At 37.5% G+C, this 11360-nt stretch overlaps 2 pseudogenes; one reads left to right on the top strand and one right to left on the bottom strand.

Moving 5' to 3' along the window:
- Positions 1-2027: 2027 nt before the first annotated feature.
- LOC136985047 (polyadenylate-binding protein 2 pseudogene) lies at positions 2028-2552 on the bottom strand (annotated as a pseudogene).
- A 7139-nt stretch (positions 2553-9691) lies between these two features.
- LOC136985046 (polyadenylate-binding protein 2 pseudogene) lies at positions 9692-10216 on the top strand (annotated as a pseudogene).
- Positions 10217-11360: the final 1144 nt, after the last annotated feature.

Here is an 11360-nt window from a genome sequence, read left to right as displayed (position 1 = left end):
CAAATCTCCATTTGAACACCTGAAGCTGTGCTTAATCAAGTAAATAGTTTGAGTAGATAGTCTGAGTGAAGCTTACACTGTGTTGATAATTGAGTTTTGCTCTCAAATAAAATATTCACTTTCGCTCTCCCTCTCTCAAAAGTTCATATGGAGGAATACAATATTACATTTAGCCATTTTAATATTATTTCTACGTTGTTAATCGTGCAGGTAATCAAACATATCGAACTTTGTTAGTTTCGTTAACTGTGTGGCTAAACGCCATTATTGTACTGTATAGTTATATTTTATATTATATTAGAATATATATTTTCCTTCCTTCTTCCTAGTACTATTATCTTTACTTCTTGGTATTTTCTCCTGACCGGTGCATAATGGCTCAACAGCAGGTGGTCCCTTAGGACAACGAACGGTATGCGGCCCTTAGGCTATAACGGGAACAGAGTGGTCATTCTTTGACGAAGACTCGAGAAGGAAAGACGCGCCAGAGGCGGCTCTCCACCACGTTTTTGGGACCACGTGGAGAGGACAAAGAAGTACGAGGGAACGTAGAAAAATCCGGATTGAAAGGAGAGAAGTTCGAGAATATTTTTTGTCCCCGTCCGTCAAGGAACTTACGTTTTAGTGACGAAGTTAATCGTTCACGATAAAGAAGAGATCCACCAACCATTGTATATAACGCACCGTGATAACGCCGTAATATTTGGGTACCCTTTTCTCTTTCAGTCTATCCTTTACTTTATTCATCTTCATTTTCCCATTATCTTAATTTAGTTATAATTAGTTATAAGTTTAGTTATAAGGTGTATATATATGTATATTTACTTGTCGGGGAGAGATATTTTTTTTTGTATAGCTGGCATCCTACAAGTTCCTGTATTTTTATCACGCAAATTAAAGATTCTGTTTTTTGAAAATCCCAGTTTCTTTGTACTCGGTATTCGCATAACTCACAACTGCCATCAACATCCGTCGTAATACCAGACTTATTATATACAGAATAGGAAATATCACTCATTTAGGAAATCAATATTTATTAGTTTATATTATCTGGAGAATGCATTTTGGGCATTCTTGTCCCTCATCAGCTCCTATACAAGTTAATGTGTAACTTGTATAGGAGCTGATGAGGGACAAGAAGATCCAAAATGCATTCCTCAGATAATATAAACCAATAAATGTTGATTTCCTATTCTGTGCATAATAAGTCTGGCGCTATTCTATTCTATTATATATTCATAATGATAACTTTGTTATCATTGTGAATATATAATAGAATTTCTTGAGAAGAGCAAGAGCGAGATTTAAATATGACAGCTGGGAAATATACATTTTAATTATGTTTTAATAATTACTACAGATTTCTTTTTTATTTATTCTTTTCAAGAAATAAATGTAAGAAGTTAGCATGAGAAACAACTTGGCACTCGAAACAATTTAATATGTGTTAAGAGAGAATTATATATTTAGAATGCAAGGTGAGTTTGTAAGTATTTGTATTTGTATTCTAATTCTCTAAACAATTTATATTATGAAATAAAATTAATAATAAGGAAAGATACTATTTCAATGTAATTAAAGTAATTAATTCCTGTGCAGAGCTGCATTTAGGCTCACCTGGTGCCTTGTGCTTTAATGTAATTGAATAACAGTCAATGTCACATTTGGTTACAAATTATTTAAATATATTAAAATTGCCTTACTGTCCTTATTTCTAATTGTATTATTGTAATTGTCTATTCGGACCTTACTTATTAGTAGGACTTTATACCGGTGTCTAAAAATTTTTGGCACAATGACAGTTCAGAGAAAATAAAGTTTTATTAAAATTCACCTGTAGTAGTAATTTTTTCAGAAAAAATTACTACTACAGGTGAATTTGAGTTGTAATATTAAATAGCAAATTGATACAAAGCACGAGTGTTTGATAATGTTAACTTAAGTGTAAATTTAAACAAGCAGGAATTTAAAAATGAAAAATATTTATTAAATTGTTATTGTTAAATCGTTTTCGTATTTAGCCCTTCTCAATAAGGACGATGCAGTGCTCGACGACTTCTACGGGGTCTCCTCGTCGGTCCGTATCCCAAGCGAGCTCTTCGAGAACACATTCTTCCACCTCCTCGAAGCCATCCTCTCGGTGATCGGTTTGCGGCACTAAGTCCCGGCAGATTCGTCCTTTTCGGTGTTATCTTAATTCGTCTTCCTCTGAAAAGCGATTCGTCTAATGCCATAGCACTCTCGACGGATTCTTTCTCGGCAAATTCAACGTAGGCAAAGCCTTTCGGTTTACCCGGGTGCTTATGACATAAAATCGTCACGCGATGTATCGAGCCACAGTCGCGGAAATGAAGTTCCAATTCTTTAGCACTGGCTCCGTAGTCGACGTTGCCCACGAAAATTGATCTTCCGTCGGCTTCGACTTTTTCCCGAAGTGACGGGTAACTTGGTGGAGTAAATTGCTGGCGAATTTCTCTGGTCTTCGCAGATGAATCTTCGACCGTAACTAGCGGTGGTTTATCGTTATGTTCGTTATTTCTCGAGTCTGCCATTTTGTTAAAATGTTCTCGTTGTCGAACTGCTGTCTAACGAGGCAGAGGGATCTAAACGTATGCGACGTTTATATAAGCTACGAGCGGGTTCGTATTGGTTGATTGCAGTAGAAAGGCACCAATAGGAAACAGTTAAGAAGCGGTTTCGATCCATCGCAAACAATTGAGAGGTTCCTACTTGTCGAAGTACGCCTTTAATCACTTTAAAAAACAAATAATGAAGTATTTTGGTATTTTTTAACGAAAGATGTATTTATAAAATCGTTTTAGGCGTTGATCGTTGATTATTGAATTAATTAATGCTCATTAGACAAGGTGACATCGAGAAACAGAGATGTTTATCGACGTAGTTATCCTAGACGAGCAGTTTGAGCAGTAATGCGCCACAAATGAAAGATTATATATGATTTATTGTTGAGAAAAGAAAAAAAATATGACGAAAAGTGCAGATAGAAAAGAGAAATGTAATAAAGAAAAGAAACTAAACTAAAAAATAAGAATAATAAAGTAAAATCAGTTCGCATTTAAGCGGGAAAAGTCTTGTATAAAATGGAGTCGATGGTTAAAAGCAGCCGTGTTTGAGATTTTCTCCTGAGGGAACTGCGTCTGAAACATAACGTGGGTGAGTTGCTGGACACGACTAAAAACCATATATTTGAAAAAGTTACATAAAAGTTGAAAATTTCTGATGGGATGAAGTCGTCCAATCTTGAGCAGGGTCAGTAGCTCGCATCCGGTCCACATCAGACTGGATCCTGGTGTGACATCTCCCGCTACGTTGACCCCCTCCGGAAAAACCGAACCGCCGGAGCGAAAGACAAAATTTTGTCTCCGCCAACCGTTAGGCCTACACGACATTAGTGTTGACATATTTTCGGAAGATCCCTAAAGTATATCAAAAAATTGCTAAATTTTCTTTTTTGCTACTATCCCAATTAAGCGTTTAAATTATGTATGTTTATTAGTTTGGCTTCCTTCTTTGAGATTTGGCCCAAAAAGGCGGCTGCATCAATTAAACGGAATCGACTGTATTTTAGTACAAAAACGAAATCAAAAAGTCCACACCGCCCGCATTGTTCCAGAAGCTTCCCTTTATTAAAGTTAGGCCATGGAAGAGCTAGGTAATCTTTCTCTTAGAACTCTGATAACTTTTCCGTATTTCGACCGAAATTCACCAAACTCCGCAAAAATATCAAGCAACTGTGTGGCTTCATATTCGACAAAACAGCACCCAAATATGTCAAAATACTTTTTTGTTATTAAGCGTCAGAGGCGAAAATCGACGCTTTTATTTTTGAAAAATATAATTAACTCAGAAAAGATATATTCAAAAAAGTAATTTATGCACACACCAGGATTCTACTGAGCATTTCAACAAGAAAATCATCTAATCTAACGAGGGAATTTTTTAAAAAGCTGACAAAAAGTGAAAATGTTACCCCAGTAGCAGTGGCTTAGCTAGGGTGGGGCAAGTAGGGCACGTGCCCCGGGCGCCTTTCAAAGGGGCGCGCAAAATCGCCAATTATTAAATTTAAAAATCAAAATAAATCAATTCATATCAAACAATCTCGTCCTCGACTCACGAGCTTCGCGAATGAGCGAGAGGGAATGAGGGTGCGCGCAGGCGGTGCACTCGCTCGTTCGAATTCGACACCTCTCGCGCAGTTGTTTATTTTGTTTACATGCGATTTGTGATTCTGATTTAAATACTCCCGAGTGAGCGAGCGAGCGTTATTGAAGCCACTTGATTTGTTATCTAATTGTCAGTGTCGGCATAGAATCGTCTGGACGTACGATTCCCGCCTTTTCTTGTTTCTTTTTATTTTATTTCAAATTAGTCGACGCTGCAGAAGTAGGTTGGAAAACGACCAGTAGTTTTGAATCAACGATCGCTGATTGGCCGTGGATCATCGGACCATAGCCGGACCTACGACAGAGCTGGGTAGCGCTGATTGGTTAATCAAACTTAACTTCAATCCGTATAAAAGGTTAGAGTTTTGGCGAGAAAAGGGGAGTTGGCCAAACGGACTGTTTTATTTAGTGTATCTGTTTTTTTATATTAAGATAATTTACGAAGGGGCGCAACTTTGATGCGTACCCTAGGCGCCATTTTCGATTGCTACGCCCCCGCCCAGTAGCTTGACTAAGAAAGAGGAGGAAAAAAAAAAGAAAGAAAATGAGACAGACTAGGTTAAATTGTGGCCATTCAGAATTAGTGTTGTATATGCTGTAAATAGCATATAATTCTTGTTTTTATCTTAGATCAAGTCAATTAAATTCCACAGCGATTATCAGTGGCGTGCCGTCATTGGAAGCGGTGGAAGCGCCGCTTCCCTCGTATTTTCTAAAATATGAATTCATATTGGGTGATTATTTTCATATTTGAACGTACTGTACTTTGAATTAATTAAAATTAATATTTTATTATAACCACATTATGTATCTTATTACAAATTTCTATACTACACGTGAAAAAAACAACAAGATTGCTATTGTGTATTCGAATATCAGTGGCGGAATGGAAGCGCCGTATTATCAAAACCGGGTCAGCTTCCAAGCAGCCAGATTATAGGCATTTGTGCATGCGCTTTACAGAGCACCTACCTCACCCGGTTTAGCTTGTGGAAGCTACACACGCATAACGCTTCCAACTATTCTATCCCTTAGCCACTGGGTAGGGAGCTATATGACTAAGTGAATTGTTTAAGATTTAAAAGTAAAGAGTATTCAATGTTATTTTTATTTACGTTTCTTTGCAAAGTTATATTTAATTATAATTTTCTTTTAATTATACTGTAATTATATTGATAGATTTTCAGACAAAATCTTTAGAATTTTTATTACTTTTTAGATGTTAATAATTTTAATATTACGAAAAACAATTTTTCCAAACGTGTTTTAATTCTTTAAATTAAGTAAATTTTATGGGAAATTTTTTGCTTATCCTAAATTACGTGGCGAATCGCAATATTTTTATTCGTGTCCGGACTATATCGACGAGTAACTCTTAGACATAAAAAGTATTATAATTAATGACGATCCGAACAAAGACGTATTAAAAGAATTATACGATTTAATATTATTAATTTTTACGGTACCATCTACCGGTGGGTCTGTCGAGCGCAGTTTTTCGACCACGAAGGGAATTCATACATTGGCCAGGAACACACTGTCAGTCGGAGGAAAGATTGTGGTCGCTAGCGTCGCTTTCGATAGAAAAAGAACTTTTAAATACAGTGGTGCCTCGTATAACGTACGCCTCGAATAACGGACTGGCTGCGATCAACGGACTTTCCGACATAATTGGTGACTGCTCCATGGGTGCGTTCTTTAATAGCGGTCGTTCTGCGTCTCCGCTACTACGGGAGTGCGCTGCTGTTTGTAGGCATTTAGGAACGACGGTGAAAGAAAGAGAGATGGCGGTGCCCGCACTATCGATAGTATCGTGATGGAGGAATCTGTTATTCTAAAATAAGAGCTTTAAAAGGCAAAAGAAGGGTCCCAATTGTAAAATTTAACCATAAAATGGATTATTTGTTGAAAGAGCATTCAAAATAGCCTCGAAAAAAAAAAATTCGTAAACACATCACCGCGTGCGCTAACTCGCGCTTTCACAATTTCTAAATTCTCATTCATAAAATCACATAATGAACCCGGAAACGAAACTATCTGAGCCATGGAGGACGCCATGTTGCTTTCCACTGTAAACTTTTTTTTTGTAACTCTTTCCGCCCTGTGGGCACTAAGAGGGCCTCTTATAGCTAGCCCATTATGGGTTCGGCCAGGCCCACAATGGGGCGGCTGGGTGGTGAGGGACGGGGACCGACATATCCGGACGGACCACCCCCGAAAAATTCCTGGGGATTTTTCGACCCGTCCGGATTCGATCCCGGGTCCCCCAGGGCGGCAGGCTACTAACCTTGACCGCTCGGCCATCCGGCCGCCTCCACCGTAAACTGCTGCTACAAGCGGCTGTTTTTGCCGTTCGACGGCGCGCACTCCCACCGGAATTTAGGAACGCGTTCCGCAGGAATTTTTAAACGAATGTCGCTCGCGCAGAGTTACGCGGTGGAATAAAAGAACGCACCCCTTGTTCATTTTTTTATGATACAGCACGGTTATTTTATGCTGCGGAACGAATTAGATGTTTTAACATGTATTTCTAAGGGAAAATGCGTTTCGTATAACGGACGTTTCACTTAATTCGTTCCAGGTGCACGTTCGTTAAGTACGTTATATGAGGCACCACTGTACGTTGATGGAGTCGACGATCGGCGACTTTTATCATAAAGTAATGAATTTGCTATTGACTTTGCGGAAAAATCGCCGAATGGAGTTGTTTTTTTTTAAATTTTTTATAAACTAAGTTTTTCTATCATTGTTTGTATCGTATCAAATACAAATAATACATACATAATATTGTATTTTAGAACTAAAATACATGAATTGTTTATTTTTGTCATTTCCAGTATTTGTTTAAAACTTTTATGGAAATGTGAGGTTCCGGACAGGTCCGACCCGTCACGAAAGCGAAAAAACGGTTAATTTAGAGAAAAATTTATTAGTTTAACAGAACACAGGTAAAAGTCTTTGATATAAACAATGGGTGTTCAACTACAAAACTGCCAGGCAGAAACCGTAAATCGCGGAAGGAAGTCGTCCTACGATCGGTGGAAGATCGAATTCCTCTTCGATTTTCACTTTTCTCGCGCGCTCCGGGTAAGAGTCTCGTTACGCTTAGTAACGAGGGCCCAACCATTCGGGAAGCGTGATTGAGGGAGAACGACCAATTAAATGGACGAAAGAAAGAACGGAGATTGATATAATATCCGACAATCGAGGACACTTGGCACTCGGTTAACGTTCCGAATAACCGAAACGCCGTGTGTCGACGCGCAAAAAAAAAAAAAAAAATTTCTCGTCTATTGTGCCAACCCGTAACTCGTGCCACTTCGGACTTCGTCCGTTGGCGTCGAGGACACGGTCTAAGTCTCCCCGTGCTTTACAGACTCGTCGACGCCAATGTCCCGGGGCCACCTTCGATCTGCGATCAAAGAACCACATCGACGCCCAGGATGTCCGAACGGTTGATTGTCCTAAAACTAACTATTTTGTACAGTACGTGCAGAATGAATACATTAAGTCAAAATGATCTACTGTCACTTCTCGCGTTACGACCACCTCGACTTACATTTAAAAAATTTTTCGTCGTATCAATTTTTTATAGTTTTCGTCAAATATATATCATACACACACATATCTTGCGATTGGTTGCGTCATCTTTAGTTTTGTTCTGCAGTTATACAAGCACACGCAAAGGGTAACTAAAATGGCTAACTTATGTTGTTAAGTACAGTCACTTCTCGACTTACGTCCGAAGTTGCGGAACCGAACCCCGTCGTAAGTCGAGAAGTGACTGAATAATACATACTTATAAATAATAGGCCTATATAAATTTATAATTTATCAAATTTCTATTTATTAAAATATATATAGTGTTACATGTAACAACACAAAATTCATACAAAATAAATTCATATATTGCAAGAATGCTATTATTCAACAACAATCGAATGAACAAAATGTTGAAACAAAAGTAATGAACACGAAGTACTAAACTTTAAAATTATCACGATGATCTTACCAGTGTTTTTTCAATATCGTCAGAATCTTCCTCACTAGAAGGTTTTTGTATGGTCGAAGCGGATGATGGTTTCCAAGTGTAATATTTTATCGTCGTTGCTTTTAAGTAGCTTCTTTCCTAATAACAGTGCTTCGCAGGAATCGGTAAGAACTCGATTTTGTAGTTTTTATTAAATTTAATTGTAAAAAAATATGTTCGACTGCTGCACTCGAATGAGGAAGCAATAATCTATTTACTGCCAAAGCAAATAGAATAAAAATGAATGTTTTGAAAGGTACTGGAATTGAAAGGAAAGGTATTAGGATTTCACGAATGGTACTAGGAAAATGGTGTTGGGTATCTTGGTACCGGAACAAGTAAAAAAGGTACTAGATTAGTACAAAAGTACTAGGTGGAACAGCACTGATGCCACCTTTGTAGCCTCGATTCTGTTACCCGGCATCGCCGCTACAGGCGCCTCGATCGAGTTTCGCCGTTCCTTCTACTAGCTCTATAGCAATAAACTAAGGTAACGAAAGCAATTTTTCTGTTCTTTCGTCTTGTCATTAAATAAAGTTTACTACGATCTCAAAGACAGAAGCATCGTTTGTATTTTTTTTTTTAATATTAAATAAACTTCTGTAATCGTTAACTTCGTTAACTTATCAATTAATTTTCGCCAATAAAAGAATCTTAAAAAAACGCAGGAGTAAATTTCAGATTGGGCCGCCCCAATTTTCAGATTTGGGTTCGTCACAAAATTATCCTTACAACTCTCTTTTTTCTTATTTTAGATCAAGTCCATTTGTTCTGCAACCTAAGCATATACAACACTAATTCTGAATGGCCACAATTTAACAGTCTGTCTCCATTTCCTCAGTCAAACTTCTTTTCATCCATCTTGTAGATTAGTCGGCCAGTCAGTAATTTTCTTTTGCCCCGATTGGCACACCCGACTCAATTTGGTGATGGTGACACACGCTAGCCGACCCACTCCGGAAAAACTGATTCCGTCAGGCGGAAACCTAAATTTCTTTCTCTCTGCTCGTTACGCCTCCTCGACAGTAGGTGAAAGACAGTGATAAGAATCTAATGTTATATGATATAAACACGTACGATTCAGATTGCTTGTCGTAAGACTCGCGACAACACTGCCACAGCAACTGCTGTTCTACCACTTTAAATTGCTGCATTCAATTTTGTCGTTTTATGAACGTTAATTAATTCAATAATCAACGATCAACGCCTAAAACGATTTTATAAATACATCTTTCGTTAAAAAATACCAAAATACTTCATTATTTGTTTTTTAAAGTGATTAAAGGCGTACTTCGACAAGTAGGAACCTCTCAATTGTTTGCGATGGATCGAAACCGCTTCTTAACTGTTTCCTATTGGTGCCTTTCTACTGCAATCAACCAATACGAACCCGCTCGTAGCTTATATAAACGTCGCATACGTTTAGATCCCTCTGCCTCGTTAGACAGCAGTTCGACAACGAGAATATTTTAACAAAATGGCAGACTCGAGAAATAACGAACATAACGATAAACCACCGCTAGTTACGGTCGAAGATTCATCTGCGAAGACCAGAGAAATTCGCCAGCAATTTACTCCACCAAGTTACCCGTCACTTCGGGAAAAAGTCGAAGCCGACGGAAGATCAATTTTCGTGGGCAACGTCGACTACGGAGCCAGTGCTAAAGAATTGGAACTTCATTTCCGCGACTGTGGCTCGATACATCGCGTGACGATTTTATGTCATAAGCACCCGGGTAAACCGAAAGGCTTTGCCTACGTTGAATTTGCCGAGAAAGAATCCGTCGAGAGTGCTATGGCATTAGACGAATCGCTTTTCAGAGGAAGACGAATTAAGATAACACCGAAAAGGACGAATCTGCCGGGACTTAGTGCCGCAAACCGATCACCGAGAGGATGGCTTCGAGGAGGTGGAAGAATGTGTTCTCGAAGAGCTCGCTTGGGATACGGACCGACGAGGAGACCACGTAGAAGTCGTCGAGCACTGCATCGTCCTTATTGAGAAGGGCTAAATACGAAAACGATTTAACAATAACAATTTAATAAATATTTTTCATTTTTAAATTCCTGCTTGTTTAAATTTACACTTAAATTAACATTATCAATTTGCTATTTAATATTACAACTACATCCTATAACACTTGGATATGTATTAGTTTAGCCAACTTCTGAACGAATCTTAATACATATTTTTAATAATCGAAATTCAGTAATTATTACTGAACTGCTAAAGTTGCAAATAATTTTTCTAGCCATCTATATATATATAATGTAAATATATAGTACCATATAAGTTTTATTTTTGTCCACATTTTGTGCGATTATTTTTATATTTTAACATACTTTGAATTAATTAAAATTAATATTTTATTATAACTGCATTGTTTGTTTATATTTTCGAAAATATAAGGGAAACGGCGCTTCCACAGCTTCCGTGGCCAGGCCTGCACAGTTATTCCTCAAAGGATTTCCTGAACGTGTGTGGCGGCCTTTACGTGCCGATTCTCATTTTAAAAGTTATTAATACACAAAGTCATTCCTTTTTCAGTTTTTAAGAACGTTTTTAGCGTTTGAAGGAATGTTAAACATTGAAAAAATACTTTTTTATCACGAAAATCTGATTCACAATAAATGAAAAAAAATCTTCACTGTAAATTAACGATTGCTTTTATTATTGTTAAATAAACGTTTCTTTTAACAGCCTGATTATAATAAAACTTATAGCCTATAATGATTTTGAAGTATTCTATACGAAATAACGATTTACACGTATTTTCGTTAATAGCAGAAATGAAGTAATGGATGCTTACAAGGGATTAACTGTACAGTACATAAATTACGTATCGTAGCCTTACCACAGCCTACAATAAGAAACAGCCTAGTCAAATGGGGGAAATCCCATTGAAGAGTTGTGTCCAAACGAAAATATTTTCTCCCGCTAGATGGAGCCACACAACGGACCATAACAACACACACTGATTAATGTCATATGTTCGTAAAATAAAACAGTAATTCAAACAGGATATAGCAAATTATTGATTTTTTTAATTAAGATTTTGCCCGGATTTCTGCAGAACAATCTAAAACAATAGACATGTTATCAATAATTATTTAGACGGTTAAATGCGATAATAATTAATGGGCTA

This window comes from Centruroides vittatus, unplaced genomic scaffold (assembly GCF_030686945.1).
Source record: "Centruroides vittatus isolate TY-2023 unplaced genomic scaffold, ASM3068694v2 contig_948, whole genome shotgun sequence".
Classification (NCBI taxonomy): domain Eukaryota; kingdom Metazoa; phylum Arthropoda; class Arachnida; order Scorpiones; family Buthidae; genus Centruroides; species Centruroides vittatus.
The sequence above is the reverse complement of the archived record's forward strand: the minus strand, read 5'-3'. Positions and strand labels throughout refer to the sequence as shown.